An 11,019-nucleotide genomic window follows, 5' to 3' on the forward strand; every position below is an offset into this window, starting at 1 on the left:
TAGTGCTAATCAGTAGTTCATTAAACCTTAATCATAGCAATTTCGGGCCACTAATATTCAGGTAGTTTAATAAAGGCCCCAGCAGTAAAAGAGCACACTTTGCATATTCAGGAACATATTTGTTCCTAGCAAACCCTATTCAAATATGCAGCATCCATTCAGGCGGGTATCAGGGATGTGAGAGTATCAGATGAAAGAAAGAAAAGTATACATGGCAAAACACTATGAACGGAATTTTAACTGAAGCACATGTACTTTTGTATTATGAAGTTTTGTCACACAGACCACTGTTAATTACATTTAGGCACCATTTGAGCAAGAAATGCATCAAGCTAAAACTTTTGATGAAAGGAGTTAGCCTCTGTAGTGGAAACAGCAGGACAAAGTCTAAGTACACTGGTAATGCCTATTATAACCTATTTTGAAAGGCTGATTTATAAAAAAGCATATTGGATAATACTGTGTCTCCAGTTCACAGAGTAATTAACATATGTAAATTTTCAGCGTATGTGTAGTTCTGCTGAAGTAAGTGCTTCTGAAGTCTTGTTCAAAGCTCACGAATCTGGCTTAGTAATTTTCTGAGATCTCATGCCATCTTCCTGGGAAGGCTGTTACCAGCTGAACAATTCTCTCTGGATGTGTGAAGCCCAAACTGTGCTACAGATTACACTGAAGAAAAATGCTTCACTTTTTACTATATGTATATTAAAAGTCAGTCACTCTGAATTTCATGCTTTTCACTCAATATACTCATTCTGTGTCAGCATTACTATGTGCCAGAAATATATAAGCTAGTTCATTCCAGTTAAAATTTTATGCTAATGCAAGTTTCTACAAGCATATCTGTCCTAATTGCTTTTGTGAAGGAAACAAGGGTTAACAGTTGGTTAGAAGGATGACATTTTAGGTGGAAACCTGGAATTTCTTGTTGGTTGTACCCAAGTTCATTTCATCAAAATCCAGTTGTAATTTCCAGAGGCTTCTTTCTGTACTTTAGGTGACCATAAGTAAAGCAGGAATAGCAGCATGTGAATCTCTTCCTTCCAAGAAGGGTAGTGTACTGTTTTATCATCTCAGTGCAGTAAGATGCCATCATATAGTGAGGTTATGCTTCAAATCTTGTCCAGGTAAGAAAACTATTATTTAACTCAAGTTGGGTCCCTACATTAATCTGCTTTTACACTCCTCTATCATCTCTTTTTTTCTGATTTAGCAGTTCCCATGGATGGTCTTGACCCATTTCACTGAGATGACTTGATTTTGTATTGAATTTTTTTTCTCTAATAAAACATTCTGCCAGAAAGAAGACAATGATTTACTTCTTCCCATCTCTCCAGATTGAATATCATATAGAAAGTATTTCCTTTTTTTCCTTGCTGTAAGTATCCCTTTCTCATTTTTTTTTCTTGATTAAATAAGGAAATGAAAATGCTATGAGAAGATATATTCTGCAAAAACTGCATGTAGTAAATGAATGTCCAGACATTTAATGTAATATAATTCTAAGTGTTTCTGGCTAAGATAGCTGTATTCATCATGTCTTTATTACGCACTCTTGTATAGGTAAGCAAATGGTGCATTTATTTTCGGCCTTTCTCTTGACTGGAGTCTCATGTAATGCACTTTGCCATCTCTTTACAGTTCTGCTTGAAATAAAGCTGACATTACAACAGGCTGATGAAGCTTTAAAGTACTGCGCAGGAACTTACCAGCAGCTCCAAGAAGCAGTATGGGTATGTTGTCAAACCTGTACTATGTCACTGGGATCTCCAGCCCAGAGGACAATGGTTAAAATTTTAGCGTGACACGATTTCTTCTCCTCTCTATTGTCATATGACATAGAGAGCAAACCAATCTAGTGGAGACAGACAGATCTGCACACATAGGTTGGACCGCACAAACGCAAATAATATGCTCCATTCCTGGAAGTTTTCCCTTCTGCCCCATCTTTTGTTTTCCTTTGAAACTTACAGACACTTTTTGCATGTAATTCAGCAAAGTCTGAAGAAAGAGGTTGGGTAAGGCCTGGAGGGAGCAGATAGCTCAAACCCTGTACAGTCTGCATTTGTTGAAGGATCCAACACAATAGATTTCAAGGACTTGTTTACATAACATGTAATAATAAGGTGTGGCTTTGTAAAGTCAAAAAAAAAATCAAAGCAGAGGTTTTTGGGAAGTCCCAAGAAGTCCCAACAGCACAAGCTCTCTGACACACACCCTTTGTGATATGCAAGCTGAGCTGTTAGCAAAAAGAAAAGCAGTTCAGCCTATAAAAGGCTCATGGTGGACTGGCATGAAATTCTGTTATACTGTAACTTTTTATAGTTATGAAGATGTCCTGTCAGATGTTGAAGAATTAGTCTGGTCTGCCTATGAGGACTTCAGTAGATGCAAGTTCTTTGAAACCCTGTCTGGAATCATTGATAGTGCTTCAGCAGAGGGAATCAAAGCTTGATTTTGGTAGGTGGTCTTTTTTCTTAATTTCTTTTTTTTTATTATTATTATTTTTTTATACTGTCATAGAGACTCTTCAATGGGGGAAAAAATGCATTCAGCTTATCTAAAGAGCATGACTCTCCATGAGTCACTCTAGCAGACCTGTTTTCTGTGGCCTGAGATACCTGAGGTACATCTGGTGGACCACTATGGGGTATAAATAGCACTATTTGTGGAGCAAGAATGGGAAGAGTATAATTAGAAATGCAAGTTGCTCATGAAAGTTATGTACGGGCATTGCTCAGGGCATAAAACAATTTAAATACATTATTTCTTGCAAAATAGTAAGAATCTAAGCTTAAAATATTATCAAAATATTTGGTTTAAGACTAACAGTAAGGGGATATTTGGAACAGATGAATCCCATGTTTTATACAGGCTAATAAAATATTATGAACTGGATATATTTCTAAAATTGCTATTAAGGGGGACCGGATGATGTGAGGGGATTGCTAACATGGTGAAGAACCATTAGATCTTGTTCACAGTAGTTCAGCAATTCTTAATATGAAGTGCGCCTGCTCTTTCTCCTTAATGGCTGTTTGATGTCCTTCATGAAATCTGTGCGGGTGGTTTTTCAATTCTGATGTTCAGCTGCTAAATATCCATACAGTGCAATAAAACAGTGTGTTAATTTACTGTTGTGTTTTCTACAGAAACCATTACAGGGAGGGGGCAGAGCACTGAAACCGGAGGCTAGAGACTGGACGTCCAGCACATAATCCATGTTACCCATCATGTAGGATTTAAATAGATCAAAATAAACATTTTTTGTCATATGTTTTAGAAGACTATTGTTGTGTGTATATGTTTTGTTTTTATAGTTGCCTTTAAGTTGGAAACAGCTAGTCATCAAGCAGAAATGTCTTCTGTGTAAGTTGGCAACATGAATTCCTTGTTCTCCAGGACATTACTTTCCCCATTTCTGAGATCCTTTCTGGACATTTTAATGTTCACTATGGTGTCCTCCACTTTAAAAATGTTAAATGTTAACTTGTCTTTAAAGGGCCTCAAAATGAGTTTTATTCTCCAAAGTCCATTCAGCTTGGCTGTGGGCTTCTGATTACAAAGGGATACTTTTTCTACTAAACAATTTCTGTCTGTACTCTGACTTACTCTAGGAGAGACTAGTGAAAATGGTGGGGAAAAACACTAAGATGAAGGATTTGTCTTTTTTTTTAATTAACTGATAAAAACAACCAAAAGGAATGTATTTGAAGTATAAATAAGACAGTTTATTTGAAGTGTAAGATATTGAAGGAGAAAGTTAATAAAAAGATATGCAGGAAAACTTTAATGAAACTCTAGGGGGGAAAGGGTAGTAAATGACATATATGAAGCCAGGTTAAATATGTGGAATGTAAAAAGAAAAGTGCACAAGGAGGGTCAACGAGGCTCTTGGAAAACCTAAATGGAGTTATAAATTAATGAGATTAATGTTGCAAAAACCTGAAATGTTTTGGTTTTTTGTTTGTTCCTTTGTGGTATTTTTCCAGAAAAGCACTTGAAGATCCCAGGCAATGATGATAGGTATTTATTATGTGAGGAAGGTAAGGGTTATAATGCATTAGATGTCTGAAAATTAAAACAGCAGCTGAATTGTATCCGCAAGTATTCAAAATAAGTGAGGAGAAGGTCTTAATTTCAAAATGTAGAGAAAAGTAATGTGTAGATAAATGGTGTTTTCTGCAGCTTGCTTTGTTGGAGCTGTGGTGTGGTAGTCATACGTTGTCATAGCAATGCCTTATTTTAAGAAAATGGGAATTAAGTTTGCAAACTCTTCATCTATTGTTGGATATGGCAGCCTGTATATATATATGTTGTTTGGTAAGAGAATATCGCACCATAGCAATTCAACAGAATTTGAAAGTGGGCCTAAGGGATTTGGAAGCACAAATTGCAGTGAAAAATTATAATGAAAGTAGTACTCACATATCAACTGAAATCCATGAAAATCAACCCTTAAGTATTGAGGGCTTTTGTTGGTTTTGTTTGTTTGGTTGGTTTTTTTGTTTGTTTTCCTAGTAAACGTATCCGCATAGGCACTGGGAGAAGTTTTACAATTTAAACATGTGGCATCCAAGAGTGCAGGTTTTTCTGCAGCACGTGGGTTTCAGCTAAGTCTCATTGTCTACATTATTTTAATTTTGTCTTCCACACCTTTACTGTGAAATGTGTGCTAGGAAGGGGTTGGTGTAAGACCCTCCGTTAAATGGGGAAATTTCATCTGAAAATCTTAAGTAATTTAAAGCAAGGTTGCTGTAAACTGACATGACATCAGGGAATGAAATTACTTTGTTATCCCCTTTGAAAAGAACCAGGGCCATAAGAGTAGATGTCACTTTGACTAGACATTATAGCCCGAGTGTCAAAGGCTTGTTGTGAGTTGCTCACAGGGAGTCTGAAAACCTGTGTAAGCATGGACATTTTGTAACACCAAAAGGCTGTAGGCAGATGGCTGCAGGGATTTAGGTTGTTGAAGAACTTAAGTCCTTAGTTTATGGAGAGTGTGTACTTGAAAAATTGAGTAGCTAGTCAGCACTTTACCTGAAGTACACATTTTGGTTTGGTGGTTTATTTTTTTTTTTTCTGCTATAATCCATCTTAAGCTCTTGTTGGTTTTTATCTTATGTTTAATTTTCATCTTATGTTTGTTTTTCATTCTAAGGACTTTTTGAAGTGAGGGGTTTTAATCACACTTGGAGAAAAATGAAACTATTTTTTTCTCATTTCTGTCCAATTGGCACTGCAGACAGATGGAAATATGTGACTAATATAATGGGTCAGTGTATCCCTATAACTTGAACCAATAGAGTCTAGTGAAACTAAAAGCCTTGGCTTTACACTTTTCTTTTTGATCCTTGCCCAAGGCAGACCTAAAGATCAAAGCATGCCATGTCAACAGGTATAAAGGTGATATATTGCCTCTCTGCAGTATTCTCTGAGTCTGATTTATACTGCATGGTGCACAGAACTAGTTTGATGACAGAATGTAAATTAAGTGTTGGTAAATATTTGAATCATTTGGGATAAATTTTGGAGGGAAAACCAGCCAGCTGGTTCTTTGGTTTGTCATTCTTATGCTTTATGTAATGTCAAAATGAATTGTTTTAAATGCGTTTCTGAGTATTGACACCTCTACTTGATCACATAGATAGATGTGAGTCAAAGAAACGTTTCTTCGTGCCATCTTCCCTATAGCAGCTAAGGAATTCCTTTGATAGAGTTTCACTGATTTTGAAGAAGATTTCTTCAAATGCTAAGTATTTTCAACAGCTAAGTTCTCACGTAGGGCAGTTTTCTTTGATATTGTCTTTAAAATGAAACTTAGTAATCACTAGCTATGAGTGGCAAACAACAGGAATGCCCATTTTGTGTTATGCAGGCTTATTGGGGATCATTACCACCCCGGGATAGGGAGGGAAGAGCTAGAGAATAGCACTTTTCACACAGCCTCCAGAAAGAAGGTTTTTTGCTTTTGTTTCCTTGGAGGTAGAAGCTGAATTAGATACAACTATCCTAGTTAAAAATGCCTTATGGGAATTGTAGTTCAAGAACGTCCTACTCACATTTCCTTGAAGCAGGCTACAGGTGGAGCCTGTAAGACTTGTGACTTGTCTGAAAATGTGACCTGGTTGTTGTCAAGATGTAGCCTATCCTGAGGTGCTGGAAGGAGCATGAGAGGCCCTTCAACTGCAGTTTGCATGAGGTAGGTGGGCAATAAAGTGAGACACTGTTTGTTTTGGCTTTATGTTCTTCTACCTGAGGACAAAATTGAGGATAACCTTTTTTTTACTTTCTTTGTATATAAAGGAAATGAAATTTTGACTAAGATTGCCTTCTCAAAAAAAAAAAAAAAAAACCAAAAAGAAAATTGATGTTTAATGGCTTCACTTACATGCGCTTTATAGATTCCCTCCAGATAGGCCCACTAAATATTAAATATCTTTGTCTATGTGTCAAGCAACTGGCTTTCAGGTTCCTTTGAATACAGATTTTCAAAGGAAGCTTCTTTCTACTAAAACACCAGAATAAACTACAGATTAAATGCCTTGAAGTATTTACAAAGAAAACCTGTGCAAACAAATGTTGCCATTTTGACGCTTCAAATTAAAAGTCACAGTGGGCATCTGGTGGGCTTTGTGCCCATCCTACTGAAACATTTTAAGTTACATTGGTGCAAAAAGCAGACAGCAAAAATGAAAAAGAGAAAGCAAAAATTGGATTCAGATTATTTACACAAAGCTCTTTTGGAATCTATCTTTACTATGCCCAAAAGCACACTGGAAACTTCATAGCAACAAACAGAAAACGTCTCTGTCCCTGAGAGCTCGGTATGTAATTAAACATCATGGCTCATGGGATCCCAAGAATTTACTTGAGGGGACATAAGTGAAAGGGCTATTTTTACTGTAATACAGTGATTCAACAATATGCCTTACTGCATTTTTAAATTGAGTTGCATCCAATTCTTTCTGACTGTTTTTAGATTCCAGTTATTGACATAAAAACTCACTTCTGCTGGGTTGTGTACAAGGAGTGGCATATGAGGGAATTTAAATTCGGAAAAAGATTATGGTCTGTTTAATGGGCAGACATTCTCTATGTAAAGAGCAATGTAGAATGTTTGAGGGGAAAAAATAAATAAAAGACCCCCAAATTAATACAAAGTTGCTTTCTGAAGCCTAGCTTTGATTGCATTTATTAAATATCAGTATATTTTAAAAAATTTTAAAAAATCAAGGTAACACTGTGATTCTTTCTGTAGAGATGAACTTACTGGGACACTGGGGCTGCTCAAATGCTGGGAATGTTGGCATTTTCTGAATGCTGCCAGGTGCAGATTTAACAGAGACCTCCTGTAGTGTTACAATACACCCCAAATGCTGCCGTGCACCGTGTTGGTGTGAATGCCCTGTGACTGGATGGCTTTACCAGATGTCTGGAACCATCACAGCCAATGGCACTGCTCTGTGACAGGCTCACTAGTACCACCTTGTGTGTGGGGCTGTGGGGCAGTGGAGAGTTGGGTTAGTTGTGGTGAAGCCACATGAAACTTCAGGGCTCAGTTCTGAAACTTGAGTTACTTCTCAGGACTGTGGATGTCTTTGGCTCACCAGATTAGATATGGGTATAAATTATTGCATGAAAGCCTGTAGTTATTCATTCTGGAGCTCCTGAGATGCTTTGATGTGCATGGATTAGATGGTGAAGGTACCCTAGCTGAGCTGGCAATATCCCACAGAGGGCAGATACATGCATATAGCATGCATATAAATTCTCTTTGAGGTCTTACAGAGGAACAGGGTTTACATACAGATCTGACAAACTCTTTTGGGTTTCTGTAGGAGGATCTGAAAAGTGGAGTGTAGAAGAGGAAAAGGCTGTCTATAGAGTGTCACTTTGAAAATTTCAGGTAGAAACCTGCATGTGGTTTTACAAAGAATGAATAAAGTAACATTTTGTACGGGGTGGAAACAGGCTGGGAAAAGTCATGGTACTGAGCCTGGTGTTTGTAGTGGCTTCGTTTGAAGGTGGAGGTAAATGAATGGGACTTGAATCCCTTATCCAAGGGGACTGGAATGGAGCCAGGTCCTTGCCATGCCCTACTCTCTGCCCATTGTGCTTTTCTTGTGTCCATAAACTGCTCATATGTGAGAGGTGTAATTTGTAACAGACATAAATCAGAATTTATTTTTTTTTATTTAAAGCCACAGGCCTATGGGAAGGCTGACAATTGAAGGATTCTGTGTGAAGGAGCACTAGTCAATAAGTTTATTGTCTTCTAGATAATGAGTGACAGCCCCACCATGAATTTTATTAGGCCATGTTAATTTTCTGTCTGTTCTCAGAGCTATAGAGTTTTAGTGGTGTTTGTTGTTTTGTGGGTTGTTCTATTGGTTTTTTAGGGCTTTTTTCCCTTGTTTCTTTTAATTATTTTTCTTGCAATTTCTGTCTCAACTTCTAAATGAGGGAAAGAATTTCATCTTTTGTAATGACAATTAAACACAGTTTGAATGATCATAGCCTGGATGTAACAGCCAGATTCTTGGAATTAATTAACTCAGGAACTAAGTGAATAACTCAAAACAAATAGCTTTCTTGAGCAATGGACCCTCCAGCATTCTTAATATTTTCACTGGGAAGATCATATTGTTGTCATCATTGTTCCTGCAAGAGCAGATACTACTGGTTCCAACTGAGGCTTTCTTTCGGAGTTAGCTCTTGTCCTCCAGACCACCAAGAAATGTGAATGCATCACATTTTTTCATGTGTTTCTTTTCGATGGGTGTTTTGGTTCTGTTTTTTGACCTGTCCTTTTGAACTTAGAGGGGTGATTTGCTTGTCAAAGCACTCATGTAGCTGTGTATGCAACAGCACCTTGAGCTTGTTGAGGGGAGAGTGATTTACAGTGCAGTCTTGGACCAGCATGTCAAGACAGCTCTGATCTGAGCCTAGATTAGCTCCATTCTGATTTGGAAGGAATCTCCCTGTGTCAGAGGAGGAGGACAGGTCTCAGCTGTGGTCTTCATCCTACATTTTAAGTGGTCTCTTAGAAGGAGTGCGTAAAAGACAAGGATGAAGACTTTGTTTCACGGTTTTGTAGAAAGTCACACCTAAAGCAGAGCTCTGATGTAGATGTAGTATTTCCAGTGAGTTGTGATAGAGAAATGTGTATAACTTGAGTTTTCCAAGTTCTGAAACCATCTTCACTAGAAGCTTTGATTTGTTGTAGAGATAACAAACGTGTTTCAGGCCCCTCCTCTATCACTTTGGAGGGGCATCCGCTAGAACAGTTGAGAGCACTGTCTCCACAGTAATATTCTATATCTGTAAGATACTATAGTTAACAAGGGAAACTGAGAAAATAGAAGGCAAAATAAAACAATTCGTATTGTTGGTCAGAGATATGAAGCAAGTTCGAGGTGGAGTAGGATAAAAATTTGGTTCACTGGTAATTCCCTTCAATATTAGAGTCATGGACCATGTGTTTTTCTTAAAATGCTTTTGATATTTACTGATATTCTTTGAATTTTTTTGGTTTTATCCTAAACTGTACATGGTGCAGAGTCTCTATACCTTTTATTGAGAAGGAATTCTTTGTGATTAGTTCATGAAATAAAATACCACGGATTGAATAACATAGAGATACATACTTACACTTTTTGAAAAATGTTCTCAAATTTCATATGCTGTTGCTTCAAATTTCGTCAGTTCTTTCTGTGAATGCTTATCCTCTAAAAAATCATTTCCTAGGTCTTCGGGGGGGCAGAAAGTGGTGGGAAAACATGTCAAAGACCCTTCATTGAAAATTGGTAGGGCTGTTTGTTAAATGTTAAATGAGTTATGAGTTAAATGTTACTCAACTGTAGCTCAGCTCTCTCAGCTCTCTCTAAGGTTGTGGAATTGAAAGCAGGGGGGAAAATCAATTCTTTGTGTATATTTAAGAGGGCTATTGTGCCTTCCCCCCAAGTCCCTCTGGAGTGACTCCTAAACTGCTTGAAATCTTTTAGGGGCTGTGCAATGAAAATTTGGGGGACTCCCAAATGAAAAGGGAATACACTAAATTAGTTTGTGTTAGCAGTGTAAAGAGACAGCAAACAATGATATTTTTGCCTGTGTATGCATCTACAGATCATACTATTAAAATAACTTATTTTATGATTACATTTTTTAAAATTGTCTATCTTTTCCTCTCATCACTTTCAGATTTTTACATGCTCTTTACTTAATAGGAAGTCTGGATAACTTACCTAAATACTTTGGGAATATGCATGCTTATTTAAGCATAAACTCTGGATTATAGTAGTGAAAGAGTTACTGCAAAGTGAGTAGTTATTCACACATGTGATGCTGCAGGAATCAATACTAAGGTTGCAGAAAATTAACCAAGGGGCAAGAGTGGATCAGCACTAGTTTCAGGATATTTTTCATTGCTTATTATGTTGAATGTTTGGAAATCTTGTATGAAAATAAAAATCAGCTTCCAAAAAAAAACAGGAAGGAAAAAAATATTTTAAGACTATCTGAGACAGCACAGATTTGTCTAGAAAAAAATACAAGCAATGCAGTTCTGCTTTTCAGTTTAGCAAGATAACCCAAACACCTAAAAATAAAGGAAGAGAATCTTGCATAAAAAATAACTTTAATGATGGTACAAAGAAAAGGAATGATTTATTATTTGAAACAATAGTCCAAATTTGACCAAGCTACAAAGACAGGTAAATAAGATGCATATTCTAATTTGTCATACATTCCCCTCTTTAAATTTAAAAGCAAGATAAGCTACAAAGTATTTTAAAGATAATGAGGGGATTTTAATTTTGTTAGGAAAAAAAAATCATTCTATAATGTCTGCAGATGAAATAATTACGTTGTGTTCCTGGAGGAACTGAGTTACTCGTCTGCATTGAAATTGGAAAGATAATAAAGCCATTTAATGTTGTAAAATTTTAATTCTGAACAATATCTTTACCTACAATTGCTTCAAAGCTTTAGAAGCTTCAAGCTAGACATGTACAA

General features: G+C 36.8%; 1 long non-coding RNA gene across 1 annotated transcript; it reads left to right on the forward strand.

The window, feature by feature from the left end:
• Positions 1 to 1,639: 1,639 nt before the first annotated feature.
• On the forward strand, positions 1,640 to 3,287 carry LOC119705700. Its single transcript, XR_005258296.1, has 3 exons — positions 1,640 to 1,733; positions 2,326 to 2,460; positions 3,153 to 3,287. It is a non-coding gene; the product is annotated as an uncharacterized LOC119705700 (long non-coding RNA).
• Positions 3,288 to 11,019: the final 7,732 nt, after the last annotated feature.

Source organism: Motacilla alba, chromosome 1 (genome assembly GCF_015832195.1).
Source record: "Motacilla alba alba isolate MOTALB_02 chromosome 1, Motacilla_alba_V1.0_pri, whole genome shotgun sequence".
NCBI lineage: Eukaryota > Metazoa > Chordata > Aves > Passeriformes > Motacillidae > Motacilla > Motacilla alba.